Consider the following 15,233-nt stretch of genomic DNA (forward strand, 5'->3'; position numbering starts at 1 on the left):
GCCAAAAAGCAGCAGCAGCTCAGTAAGCTCTGAGAGAGAGAGAGAGAGAGAGAGAGAGAGAGAGAGAGAGAGAGAGATGTTGTTTGAGTGGTGTCGACAATAACTCGTATATTTAACGATTAGTTTATTTATTTATTTATTATATTTGATACTTTATTGTATTTCTCATTTGCAAAAGTGCAGTTTAGTTACTTAGACTACATTTAGCATATGGAAACACTGCAGAAGTCAGTAGAAATACACAAGAGTGATTTAAATACAAAATCGTACTACAAAACTATATAGACTGTAGTACATTTTGAAGTCAACACAACACAAAAATATATAATACACACAAGGTAAAAAATATACACATTTTTAGATGATTAATTCAGTGCTGCTGAACGTCTCTAAATGTACTTGCCAAAACCATGGCCTCTTAACTTCCTGTTAGTGATCATGATTGACTACTGGTTGCTTCTCTATGCCCGCATGAGAGAAGGGTTTGTTTGGCAGCACTCATTTGATTGACCAATGCACAGTACAATGGGACAGTCCAAGGAGTTTGCAGATCTAAGAAAGCTGATCATAGAGTTTTGCCAGAAATCTAAGTCAGAAAAGTCTCTTAAATCAAGTTCATTTATATATATATATATATATATATATATATATATATATATATATATATATATATATATATAAACACACACATACTAAAAGATATACCATGGCATTTTTATAATTATAATATATTATAATCTTACATGTACACATGCAACTGTGACTAGAAGTTTACTGCTTTATTGCTTTCAATTATTTATTTGAACTGTTTTTTTTTTCCTGGTGCAAAACAAGTGTACAACTCACTACTTAATAAATAAAAAAAACAACATAGTTCCACAAGCATTGTAGTCAGGGCTTTGGGAACAACCACTTTTGTAGAATGTGTGTTAAGGGTCGTTGTCCTTTTGGAAAACCCAAATGTGTCCAAGTTTCAGTCTAGGAAGTCCTTATTCTTTATCATTCCACCCACTCAATGCAACATACTAGTTGAAAAACAGCCCCAGAGCATGCTGCTACCACCACCGTGTTTAACATTTGGCACTGCGTTCTTGGAAATCAAGGCCTCACCTTACTTACTCAGAAGGCTTTTTCTCTTGTCCATGTGGTTAAGCTGCAAACTTTAACCACTCATTTAAGGTGTAGCAGGGACATTTTGTTATGGATGGCAGCCTCTCAGACAGTGTAAAAAATAGATTGACAATATACAGTGACACCAGTGTTCCAGCACCATCCAGGCCATGGCAGGCCTGTGCCTTGGTGGTTCTTAGATTGCTTCTCAGCTGAGAGTGACTGTTAGGCAGAGTTACTCCACATTTACTTAAGTTTGCAGCTATTCGTTTTTGAACTTATGATATTGAAAGCTGCAGTTGTTTAGAAATTGATTTAAGATACTTTTCTGACTTGTGTAAATCTATGATTATCCTTCTTAGATCTGCATTGAGCTCCTTGGTCTATGAAATGAGTGCTGCCAAACAATCTCCTTTTCATGTGGACACAGAGAAGCTACCAGCTGTAGTCAATCATGTTCACTAACAGGAAGTTAAGAGGCCATGGTCTTGGCAAGTACATTTTGGAGAATCCTGTAGTTTTATAGTTTTACTATAGAGCTTTTTCAAAACTTTTGTAAGAACCTTTACACATTTTACACCTTTACATTTTCACCTGTGTGTATGTGTGTGTGTGTGTGTCTGATAACAGCAAGCATTCTAGGCCTTTATGAGCAACAGCAGGGGGCCTCACACCTGCCCTCCCTAGCGTTTATCACGTCTGAGTTGCTTCACACTCACTTTCGTTTATTATGCAGCGTGAATGAGCTCAGCCTTCCCTACTTTTGTGCTGCTGCCTTGTTCTCACTGCTGGCCACATTCACTCATTTCCCTGTTCCCTGTCCCTTGGAAGCACTCACATACAGCCTAGTTACTAAACAGCGGGAGACCCTCTTCAGCCTGGCCCTGAGAGTGCTGAAGAGAAAGCTTAGTGTACATTAGTGCTGAAGGTGCACTTGTCATTTTTGTAAGCTTGTGTTCTCGCTGTTCCAAAAACAGCCTAGAAATAGCAATGACTCTTGAACAAGGCTTTAGTGAGACTAAATGTCACTGTTACTTGCTGTAGCCCTGCACTGCTTGCTGCAGTTTCTTTTTTTTTTTTTGGCCTGACATTCAAACTTTGATGAGTTTTAGCTGAGTCACTGGTAATCACACTGTAATAGGCACAGTTGAGCTAATGACTACTGTACATATCCAGCAGAAATAAGATATGTATAGCTGTATAGAAATACACAAGCACATGTTTGCATGATCCACAATATGAATGGTCTGCGCTACATTATGAAAATTGTTCAGGAGCCATTTTACCAGGTAACAAATTGAGTGGCTTATTGAGCCACAACAGCAGTAATCAAAGGTCTGACAAGCATCCAAAGAAAGATGAAGGACAGTAAAATCAGTGAGCTTAGGGGAAGTTCAGTGATGGTGTATACTTGACCCCACCAATACTTCACAAAATCCTACTCAAAGGTACCTTAGAATGGTGAACCGTACCTACCTTGGCATCGCTGAATAGTGAGAGTTCGATACATGGAAGTGACACACTGTGAATCTCAAACACTAAGGTGTCCTTATTTTAAAGAAAATCCGGCATTACTAAAACAGGACTGGAAAATGAGCCAATTTCAAAAACGGACTAGACTTGTTATTTGTATACTCCTGAAATTTACATACATCCAGCTCACTAGTGAAAGCCCTAGTTAAAGCTGGTGAGGGAAATAACAGCTTTGGGATATTATGTTGTTGATACTTGAGCAGCACCTCACCTCCAGATTCTGCTAGCTATTGAAATATAGGTTGCTAGTTATAGTTATAGTTATAGAGACACAGTAGGCAAGGCACAGCAGAAGGAAAACAAGTCTTTGAAAAGTAAAAGTCCTTCAAAAAAATCTTTGGAGAGGTGGAGGGGTTGTCTCAGTCTTTGGAATAAGGTGATATTTAGTATTTTATAAATCTCATAAGTAGAACCTTGAATTTGATGGTACAAAGGCAGTGCTGTTATATAAACTCTACATTTATATAACTCTTCAAGCTGTGTGACCTGGTTCTTTTGCATGGAAATACAGACACAAGGACGATAGCGGAGAGCTGACAGAAAAAACACCCCCATAAACAGGGCTCAGTCTGAGGGGGAAGGGGGATGCAAGCCGCCCCTAAAGAAGGAAGAAAAAAAGCAAAGACCAAACAACGTGGTAAATCAATCCTCTTCCAAAACCTGCTGTCCCGCCTTTCCGCCCAGCCCCTTTTGATTTATGTTAGATGGCATTACCCGAGATGCCCATGTTACAGATATTATTATCCATCCTAGGGGACTCGTGGATGTCCAAAGAGGATAGGATGTTCTGGCTGGGGTGCTTTACGTTGTAGGACCATATCAATGCAAGCATGTGTGAGAGTAAAGGGGGGTTACATACCTCTGGAACTATGCAGTTATGTTAATGAACAGCCTTAATAGTCTATATGGCCAAATAGTTCCTCATTTTAGGTAGTAGTATGATAAAATATAACATTTGAATTAGACATTGGAATATTAGGACCACACCCAGACAGTTCTCAAAAAGCAGATTCCTTTATTCTAAACTATGTTTACAATAGGGCTTTAAAATATAGTCAAGCTCTCATCCATCACTGTCAGAACAAAACCTTTGATCTCCAAAATAGCAACTTTACTGGAGACAGGAAAAAAGTTAACTTTTAATGAAGGTCACTGTAAAAATATTTCTATTTCATATCACGGAGCATTTCTATTGGTCTATTAATCAACAAAATTAAACAATGTAGAGAACTTTTAGATTCAAAGGTGTTTGCATGACAACACAAATATTAGCAATATGATTAAATAAAGATAAAGAAATTCTAACTTTTTTCAAACAAGAATTTTATAACAATTATAGGATAATATTACTTCAAATCATCATCTTCATCATAATAATCATCAACCTTTCTTGATAAAACCGTGGCACAACTCTCAGGGGAAAGAATATGGCCACAGTGTTCCAGTAATTAGCTTAGCACAAAGTGGCCTTTATTCACAGACACCCATCAGCAAACATCTAACACACTTAAACATAGCTATACCCAAAATGGGGCTCCACAGGGAATTAATAGGCAGCACATACCTTATTCAGAGCCCCCCTTGTGCCTCGCTCCCTCCTGTGTGGGACAAACCGAGCCCTCTTTTGAAGCCCCATCTTGGAGCGCTTTCTCTTGACTGGCTCCAGGTGCTCCTCACTGTCTCAATATTTAAAATAAGTAACCGTGTCTAGAAATAATCTTATTTGTACAACAGTCTCATTAGGAGAAATAATACATGCTGTCGCTGTCACATAAACACTGTGTATCTTCAGAACAGCAACTTTTCAGGCAAAGTACAAAACCTCCCTAACTCTCAGTGAAAGTCAAGGTAAAAAGACTTTATTTTATTTAGTCATTTTGGAGTGTTTCTATTGGACCATTCATCATGACATGGAGATTCAAGGTTTTTGCATGAGAGCGATGATAAATTGCCTACTTTTTAGATGCTTTAACTTGCTGAGATATTTTTCTGTGTGTGCCTGAAACTTTCCCCATGCAGTGAGAATTCTGTGAGCATCACTCAGAATGAGCACAACGTGCAAATTATGACAAGCTTCTGCAGCCATGTTTATTTTTCTGAAGTGCAATTTGAAGCATTTAAATGGACGGCCTGGGGGTGAGTGTTCTTGTGCGAAAAGCCGAGTGCTCCACGTTTTGCATTGTTTTGGTTTTCACCACACTGACTGTTGCTTAGCAACCTGTGGCCTTCATCTTCTGTCCATAACGGCAGTATGTGTGAGTGAAGAGAACTATTCCCTCTGAGCACACACACTCACAATGCAGACGTAACTAGCGCATGCACATACAAACACTTAAACACACACAGCATACAACAAACATACAATATACATACACCTGTACAAATATACACATATGCATATGCATGCACCTTTGCATAATATTACAATGCACAAACATGCAGCACACTCATACTCCTACATATCTGCAGATACTTACATAAAAAGGAATGCATTGAAGACTGACTCGATTTAAATGCATTCATATACATAATGAATACATTCCATTGCACCCACACAATTTAGTCTTTTAGCCTTTGATGTAATATAATTTATTCATGTGCAAATGATCTATGCATCTAGATTAGGTACATTCACACACACACACACACACACACACACCCACACACACACACACACACACACACTTACAACAAATGTAGCATGAGAAAAGTCTTCACCCAGTGCACACCGTCACACTCCAGCACCATGGCCTCTTGCACAAATGGCCTGCTGGTTCTTTACACACCAAAGACCGATCAGGATTTAGCATGGACTGTTGCAGGGGTGTGCAGAATCAACAGGTTTCAAACACACAGCATGATAAAAAACTCAATAAAACCATCCCTGCAAGACACACTGCCTCCCTGATGACACACACACTATCACTTCTCACACTGTTCCTGCAGGCCCTAGCGCATGTGGAATTTCTCACAGTAAGAGTGCTGATCTACAGTCTGCTTTTGCCTCTGAATGTAATTATATAGCGAGGAAGTCTATTCTCAAACTTGGTGTATTAAGTATTAAGTATTAAGTGATGGAATGTGTTTATTATGGAGGTTAACTGGTTCACTGTGGTTTGTGGACTTTGTGGACTTTGTCGACCTCCATTTCTTAGAACACCTTCAATATAGTGTCCCTAGAACATCTCACAAAGTTAGCGGTATCCGAAATGCTACTTGGTATTATCATGCTCTTTTGGACATCAGTCAAATCATGTCCTTTGTCCATGACAATCGCTTTGCACTCATGCTACAACTGAGTGGTGTGTTCACTTACTCATACATGCAGCAAAAACCCTTTAACGTGACATTTTCTTGGGTCTTGGGTCGAACCGGGGGTGGTCATACGGATGGTAGAATCTCAGAAACCGCAAATGTTGTGGGATGTTCTAGAGCCACTGTAGGGAAGGTGTGCCGAGAATGGACCAACGGCTATACTATGGACCACTCTTTGGAACAACGATTCCAAAGAGTGGTACAGAGCAATCGACATGCCAATGTGGACCAGTTAACCTCTACAATGAACACCTTAGGCCACAGCCTATTGGAATATTGTTGCTGACCATGTGCATCCCTTCATGGACATTCCCCTCCCAATGAGTTCAGTGCTCTTCATTGCTCGTTTCTATTTACCAGATTTGAATCCAATACAACATCTTTGGGATGTGGTAGAATGGGAGATTCTGAGCCTGAAAGCGCTCCTGAAAAATCTGCAGGAATTGCACAATGCAGTCATGTCAACATTGACCAGAATCTCAAAGGAATGTTTCCAGCATCTTGTGGACTCCATGGAAGCAATGGCAAATTGAGGCTGTTTTGAGAGCAAAAGCAGGTCCCACCCAGTATTAGCATAGTCTTCCTAATTAATTGTTCGATGTGTCTATGTACCTATCTTGCACAACCCAGATGCACTGAGCATCACAGTGTGCTGATCCAGGATCAGCTCACCGCTGTCCATGTTAATATTCATTGGATAATGCAAGCAATAAAAACAAGGGAACATACTCAAGTCCCTGCTCTCAGAAAAACTGAAAAGCTTATCTCATCTCCCCTGAGTCTTTTTTCTGTTCTGTCCGCCTGATCGTTTTTCCATGGCGAGCTGCAGATGGGTCATGCTTGCTGCATCAGTATTGTTCCATCAGACAGTTTTCTTCCTGTTCCATTAACTATATTATACATGTAACCTTACATGGTTGTGTAAGTCAGGACCAGGCTTAAGCTGTTTTGAAGTGGTTTCTGTTTTATACCAATTCAGAACCATCTTCTCATTGCTGTGTATAATATCATCAAACAATTAGAGAGAGTGAGAGAGAATATGTTTAAAATAGACTCTAAGTACAGCCATGCTTTTATGTCAAATACATTAATTCAGGTATATAGAGAAGCTTCCTTATTGAAGATAGCTCATAGAAAGAGTTTGTGGACACCCTTTCTAATGAATGCAGTCATCTACTTAAGGTTGCACCTATTGCTGACCCAGATGTGCAAAATCACACAAACAGCATATCTAGACCTTGTAGAGAGGAGTATTGTAAACAGAATAGGGCTCTCTGGAGCAGATAAACATGAACCTTTTGGCACCATGCCTAATGCCAGACACGGGCTAGAGGGGTTCTCTGGAATGATGGTGCTCCATCCAATACGTTTGGGATCAGTTGGGGAGTTGGGGATGAGGTGGGGTGGTGATCATCGAGCATCCAGAAGAGACAGTTACTCCAACAAAAGCAGAATAAACTCATACCTTTGATTTGAGAAGAAACCTTGTCACATTTTAAATGAATCATATCTGTGATACATAGTTGTATGCAAAAGTTAGGGCACCGCCAGCCAATTAACATATCTTGTCTAGCTAAGGAGTTCTATTTTTTGCCGTTCCTTGTTTCCAGACGGGCTCTGGTTTATCTGGATATTGTTTTGGGAACTTCAGATGACCACTGTGATTAGGCTTAAGGTTAGATGTCATTCTGATAGCTGGTCTTTAAGGAATGTTCAGATCATGTTTGTGCTTGCAACACCGAACAGTAGAACGGCGCACCGCCACTCCTGCGTTAGCCAAGCTTTTTGGCGTGTCCTCTGCTGTCATCTGGGAGTTTGCTTTAGTTTTCTAGCCAACATACAAGCAGCTCTATCTGTCTGACTTCCACAGTTCTCATAAACTGCTATTGACTTCACAGACAGTGAAACCTGTAAGCTGCTTTGATGTCTTTTTATAGTTCTTGTGGGCAACACTTAGCTTCACTTTCTGATTGAGTTTTTAGCACAAGATTTGATTTGAATTTATTATGCCCTAGAATATCTGCTTAACCTGTCTCAACAAGTCAAATGGCTTCAGAGACTTTACAACTAGAGAGGTAATCTTATATTAAGTAAATGTGTATTACCATTTGCATTTGATTTCTAGTCTGTTCTAAATTGAGTATATTTGACAAAATATGTCATTTTCTCTGCCCAGTTGTGCCTAAACCGTATTTACAATCCACAGTGCAGCAAGAAAGCTTGACAAAAAGTTGACAGTTTCTTTGCAGATTTTGTTCGCTTAGGGCCAAGATTTTGCAGCATGACCCACTAAAGGTTAAGCTTCAGTTCATGCATTGATACCCTGGCATTCTTTGTAGATTTTATGGGTAAAATCCCTGTGAAATCCTGAATTCAGGTGCCTAAATAATGGCAAGCTAGATGTCCTAGATGTGAAGCAGCAAAGCAGCCACAAACCATGATACTACCACCCCCATGCTTAACATCTGGAAAGAGGTTCTTATGTTAGAATGCAATGTTTGTTTATTGGCAGACACAGTGCTTTTCCCTCAAACTAAAAAATAAAGTTCTCTTCTGGATTAATCTGTCCAAAAAACATTCTTCCAATATGATCATGGCTTATCCGTGTGGTTTTGAGGGAGCCAGACTTTTGAAGCTGTTATTCACGATCCCCTACACGCAAAATATAGAGCATCACAATATAGAGCACTATTATAGGAAACAGAATTCGACATGGTTGTAAGCGACATGTGAATTGCATAAACAACCTGGTAGTTGGTCTTCCTCGAATCTCAAATTTCAGACATCACAGCAAAGTAGAGCACAGCTCAAGTTTATGTCCTTGAAACATGGGAGAGCCTGCTAAACTCACACCTGATTGCCATCCTCTTGACTGAGGCCCCCGGCCTTACTTACCCCTTTAAATTAGAACTACCTCGGAAGTTGGATGTCGCAACCGGGAATTACATCACACCTAAGATAACTGCATTCCAACATTCATATACAGTACAGTATTTCAAAACATTTCCAAAAAACAGTGAGCTCAAGACTTTTTAGTTGGTTTGGCAATACTAAAAGGCGAATCTCACCAAAATATGTCCCACATTTTATGCCTCAGATTAGGATTGTTAGCATTGTCCCAGGTTAGAACGGTTAGCGTTACCAGTTGTTAACAACGTATTATCTGGTATTTTTCGCATCTAAACATCGTGCAAACACGTCCACAGTTACAAGTTTGACAATTCTTTGTGTACGACTGATTTAATGAGACACAAATAGACAGTCAGAAATGCTGATAAACAGAACAACACCACTGCTTTTATTACTGTTGGTGTGCAGTGCGGCCATATTGGATTTGAACTCTGGGGTGGTGAGGCTTTCCCGACTTTCTGAGTAGGAAATCCAGCTTGTGGGGGCATTTCAGTTAAAATATCCAAGTTCAGTTGGAATGCAGCATAATTCTAACACATTCATGTCAAATATATTTAATGTTGGATTATTTTGATTAATCAATAAATGTGAAAATTATGTTATGCAAATATTTGCATAATTGAGTTCTCTCTACTTTTAGAGACAATATATTATTGAATTGAATCATAATATTTAATTATTCCATATATATTTATAAAACTATAAAGGGCTTACAGCCTTTCTAGCGATGCACAGCAAGCTCCCGTAAAGTGAGCGCGAACGAAGCAAAGAATCTGACTGCAGCAGAATGGCGCCACCTGGTGGCTCAACAAAGTGTGTATGCGCATCCACTGCCAAGGCCTGTAATTTTCTAAATGCCTGCTTTGTTGTACTGTGGTAGGCTTGAAAATTGGGTCAAATAGATCCTGAGATTGTAGCCTAAAGTAGACACCTGTTCAGATACATACTGGACACTTTTTATTTTATCTACTGATTTATTAACTGACCTTTTTTCTGTATTCATTTGCAGACGTAAAAGAGATGAATGAACGCATTTATTTCCATTAAGACTTTTGTGATGTCTTGCTGCTTCATTAAAGCAGCTCAAAAAACATATAAAAATTGTTCGGCTACCCTTACAAACGGTAATAAAAGTATTATTAGCTGTTTACGCTGATAAAATCCCCAGAGCTGCTCTAGGAAAAGCACAAAATCTCCAACACCCACAGAACAGCTTATTCAGAACACTCTCCCCACTCTGCGTTGTTGGGGGAAAAAAAGTGAAAATATAATGTGCCCATTTTTCATGTGTAATTAGGCAGTGAAATGTGATCTCTCACTGGAGAGAGGCCTCTTCAGGCACGCACACACACACATATACACACAAACTCATACACAGAGCTAAGCGCAATGGCTTCCAGACTTCACTTCAATCTTCTCTGTCTAGACTCTACGTTGCACCTTTTCCCTGATCCCTCCTCCCTCCTCCACCGCACACTAACCCCCCCCTCCTCCTCCCTGTGCACTCTATATACTGAATGCCCAAAGCTGGTGAGCACTTCTAAGTAGCTAAAGCCGGGGCCTCTGGAGACATGTGACACAATCATGCAGGCCAGATGTTGTAGCGCAGCACTACACTGAATGTGTGTGAATAACTGCACACTGACAGTCTTCACATGGGCAGCAGGCACAGCAAAAGAAAGAAAACTCAGACAGAGGCGCATTGTGGTTTTGCTGAAAGCCTCCTAGGTGTAAAAGTCATCATACTGTGCAGGATTATAAGGCAAAAATGGTTCAGAATGGGTGACAAGCTCAGTTTTTAAGTCTTTTACTGTAAGTAGCCTTTACCATTACTTATACAAGGACCCATAGTATGCTCTGTTCCTCTGAGGTCTATATCTTACATTTGTGTGGATTCCTGTACCAACAGCATTCATAGTTTAGTTGCCATGATTTCATGATCATTACCCAATCAAATTCTCTTTATTGCCCAAAATGTAAAAGCCTGTATACTGTATTATTCATCACAAAACAATAACTTTAATACAGACTGTTTTTGACTTTGCTTTTGATCAAGGCTCATAGTGGTCTGAGCAGACTGTACTAACACGTCATGGCTGACTGACGCAAGTAATGCAACACCGTCCCCTACGTCCCATCTACCAAATTCAAATTTATATTTCATTATATAGTTCTCGAAACTTTCCCACTGCAGGACCGTGCCACTCATGTAGATTTGCATATTATATTGCTGTCAGCTTGATATGACCCGTTTTTATGTCTACAATGAGGTCTGCACCTAATAAAGGCTATCAGCCAGTGCAGCCTGCCTCAACTCCCCTGTCCATGTTCTTACATTACTGTAGCGGTAAAAACACTTAGTACTCAATTCCAACCGGTCCAACATGACAGTTGAATGGGAGGAAAAAAGCATGGTGTACAGCTTGGCTGTTGCTATAGTGCCCCTTGCGGTACCTTAGAAATGCTTTGTGAACGTATGTTTCGGGCCTAAGGGTTCTGCTGTTGGTGTACTAGGTGAAAAAGTTTCAATATTTCCATTAAAATTCTTACTTGGGAGGCACATCTATAAGTCCTCAGTGGGGTAACTACCAGTAGCGAAGTCCAGACGATCACACTAGGGCCTGTGGTCTGTGGGTGTCCCTCCCAACTATCATCATGTCACTTACCTCAGTAATTTCACACCCACAACCCACAAGCAGCTACGATAACTTTTATTTGAACTATTAGCCAACATTACCAACATTACAGCACCATCCTGGTTGGAGAACTGGCAGCACAGAATAAATTAGCATGCAAGGTCAAGTCTTAGCTTGAGAAGAAGAAGCCCCAGTCTATGCAAATGTTAGCTCACTAGTTAGCAAGCAAGTTGGTGAGGTAGCTCACGTTACTGTATCAAAAAAAACATAAGGTTAGGGTCCTGGTGTTCGTTCACCAGCCACATAAGCTAGTGCAAAGGGTTAAGGTGAGGGTTAGGGAGAGGCGAGGGGAGAGCATACTTTCTTTAAAGCAACTGACTAATGCTAACAAACTTTTACCTGATGTTATTTTTTTGCTATATTAAATTATCTATCATATCATGACATCACTGTACTGTATGGCATCAACGTTTGCATATCATACTCCAATTGCAGATCTGTATAATCTGTATAATTCCACACCATGTATGTTTTACACCCTTCAGTAAACAGTGGCATTTTTATCTGTCCTGCCTTGCCTTGCCAACAGCCACACCCAAGCTTAAGGACGGCATGCCCCAATAGAGGGGTATAAAGCCCCCCAGCCTTGGGATATGGAGGAGTGGAACTGCATTCTCTGGAGTGATGGAGCACTCAATACCTTTAGGACATGTTACAGTGGCATTCATGATCCAGAACTATTACTATCTGACCTTGCTAATGCTCTTGTGGCTGAATGCAGTCTAATCCTCACACGTTCAAACATTTAGCCTAAAAAGCAAAGCCTTCAAAGAAGGTTAGATGCTACTGCTACAGCAAAGGGGAGACACATTGGCTGTATAGACCCTTGATTTCAGGAGAAATTGGATGAGGGGGTCTACAAACTATATGGTGAACACAGAAGTGAAACCTGATGGCCTGTAAGTAAGTTAGCACAGTGCGCTATGGTGAAATGACTATTCAGTATTCCTGAGAGTTAACAGAGCAAACTGTATCCTGAGTCAGCACTCTCATGAAGTTGGGAATATACCCAGATGTGTGTGTGGGGGGATAATTCTGTGTCCAGTTTCTGTGGACCCAGACATGGAACTAGATGGGGGTTGGGGAGGGGTGTCTCTCTCTTGCTCTCTCTCGCGCATGCTTTCTCGCTGTGTGCTTCTTTTATATTATATCTCTTCGTTTTCTGGCAGACCAAAAGAATGTCTGATGCAGTGGGACTGGGCCGCCGATCTCCTGCTGCTGTGCTCTGAAACGAGAGGGCGAAAAAAAAGAGGGAAAGAGGGAAAGTTCGAGACTAGACCACAGAAATGTAAACACGTCTGGAGCTAAAATAACTCGGCGTTCATTGAAAACACCCCTTTGGTGACAGCACTGAGAGCTACACCCTCGACTACGCTCGACAAAACTGCACACACTGTCCCAGGAGGGAGAGTGCGTCCAGTCTCTTTTCTGTGTGCTGCGTCCCAGTTTCAAACTGGACTGTTAAACAGTTTCCAATCTGAAAACTGGGAGACCTGAATGGGAGCGACACTATATATCCCAAAGTATCCAGACACTCCATTAAATGAACTCAGTGAACTCAGCGACTTACCTGTCTTGCTGACACATGCATTTGCAATTGAGCTCACCCACCTTTTATAATCTGCATAGAGAAGCATTGCCAGTAGAGTGGGATGCTCTGGAGCCATGCCCCAGTAGAGAAGTGTGGAGCCCCCAGCATTGAGCTGTGGAACAGTGGAACTGTGTTCTCTGGAGTGATGGAGCGCTGAATACTTCTGGGACGAGCCTTCCCAAGGTTAGAGGTCTTAACAACAGCAAAGGGGAGACAAACCCCTAGGAAGAGGCCTTGATTTTAGAAGAAACCTTGGACGAGCAGGTCTACAAACTACATGGTGAACGCAGAAGTGAAATCTGATGGTGTGTGTGGTTAATAAAAGTGTGGATACCTTCTTTCTGAAATGTAGCTTTGCCTTTGCAAACGTCTCAGCATAGCCAAAGGCTTCAGTAGCCCCAGATTCCCTCAGAGAGCTGGAGACAGTCTGAGCCATTAGACAGATTGTGCCTGTGAGGAGGCAATTAAACTCAATTACCTCAAAATTAAGCTCAATTTGTTCAGTCTTGAAACACACTGGAGAAAGAACAGCTCACATAATGCCCACAAAAGCGTCTGCAGCCTGCATTCATACATCCAGGACTGGAGTGACATCAAATCCAAACTCTCTCTTACTCCCTCTCCCTCTCCCTCTCTTTCTCTCACCCACTCTCTCTCTCTCTCTCTCTCTCTCTCTCTCTCTCTCTCTCTCTCTCTCTCTCTCTCTCTCTTTCTCGCTCACTCCCAGAACAATTTTGTCAAACTTTGCTGGCGCTCTCAGCTCAACACGCTTCTGACGCCCTTCTTCTAATCTCACAGGCTTTAGCATTAATGTCTTTGGGCTGGTTTGGATCCTTCTTCTCACGCCGGAGCCGCTGCAGAGCTCGTCTTCTCCTCTCTCCTGACCGTAAGTAGCAGCCTGTCAGCTCCGTGTCTGTGTACGAGCTCCTCTCTGAGGATGCTAACCGATGTCTTATCTCCCGTTCGGTCGGACCCATGGGGGGGTCGCGGGTGCGGGTGGGGGTGGCGCCGAGGTCTCGCTCACTTTCTCTCCAGGGGGAGATGCTGCAGACTGTCAGCAGACGCCGCCAGAACTGCTCGTTTGGAGCACAGTGGGCTGATTTTGAGGCTAAAATGAATGAAGTGAATGAGGAGTTTTCTTTCTTGGAAGTTTGTCTCGGGTTGTGCTGAAGGCAGACGCGGCGGTGGTACGACCCGCAGAGTCTCACAAACAACACGAGGGGAGAAAACCTCCAAAACAACTGCTCTGAGGGAGCGAAGGAAAACAGCAGGGGCGCACAAACCGCCTCCGATTACTTCTTCTTAAAAATCTCTCTCTCTCTTTTTTATTATTATTATTTTTTTTTTAATCTTCAGGTGTGTACAGTATAGACCAAGAAGTCACCTCCGAGCTCACGTTTTTAAAAATGTGGCTGTTTTTGTGCCGAAACTGTTGCTAACACTAAGAGGCTTAACCTGACACGGCGGCTGCGTCTTAAACCGCAGGATAACATAGGCTACTAGATAGTTCTCTAGTAGAAAAGCCAGCTAGTGGACAACTAGTGACAACAAGTGAGCTTTTGGTGCACTATATAGGGAGTGAGGGGTCATTTGAGCTTTTGACTTAAAAAAGCCTTAAAAAATGGCCTGTAGTGCAGTTGCAGTTGTATGTACTGATGTGCCATAACATTAAAACCACCTGCCTACTATTGTATGGGTCTCCCTCGTGCTCCCAAAACTGCTCTGACTCTTCGGGGCATGAACCTTACAAGACCTGTAGTATTCGGCACTAAGACGTTAGCAGTAGGTCCTTTAAATCCTGGAAATTGTGAGGTGGGGCCTTGGGTGTCCATGACCCTGTCGCTGGTTCACTGGCTGTCCTTGTTTGGTAGGTATTGACCTCTGCATACAGGGAACACACCACAAAACCTGCCGTTTTGGAGAGTGTAAAAGCCATTAGTTCATGACCTGTAAAGTTCACTAGACAGAAAGTAAGGGGTCATTTGAGATGTAGCCTGACTGGCTGACTTGACTGAGGCTGAATTTCCTGATGGACGTATAGTGTAATGTGTGTAAAAGACATTTTATCAGTGGTAAGG

General features: G+C 41.5%; 1 long non-coding RNA gene across 1 annotated transcript; it reads right to left on the reverse strand.

The window, feature by feature from the left end:
• Window positions 1–11,539: 11,539 nt before the first annotated feature.
• LOC140537062 (uncharacterized) lies at window positions 11,540–13,770 on the reverse strand. The gene is made up of 3 exons (XR_011977640.1): window positions 13,490–13,770; window positions 13,176–13,376; window positions 11,540–12,789 (listed from the first exon to the last, which is right to left on the reverse strand). It is a non-coding gene; the product is annotated as an uncharacterized lncRNA (long non-coding RNA).
• Window positions 13,771–15,233: the final 1,463 nt, after the last annotated feature.

Source organism: Salminus brasiliensis, chromosome 16 (genome assembly GCF_030463535.1).
Source record: "Salminus brasiliensis chromosome 16, fSalBra1.hap2, whole genome shotgun sequence".
NCBI classification, from domain to species: domain Eukaryota; kingdom Metazoa; phylum Chordata; class Actinopteri; order Characiformes; family Bryconidae; genus Salminus; species Salminus brasiliensis.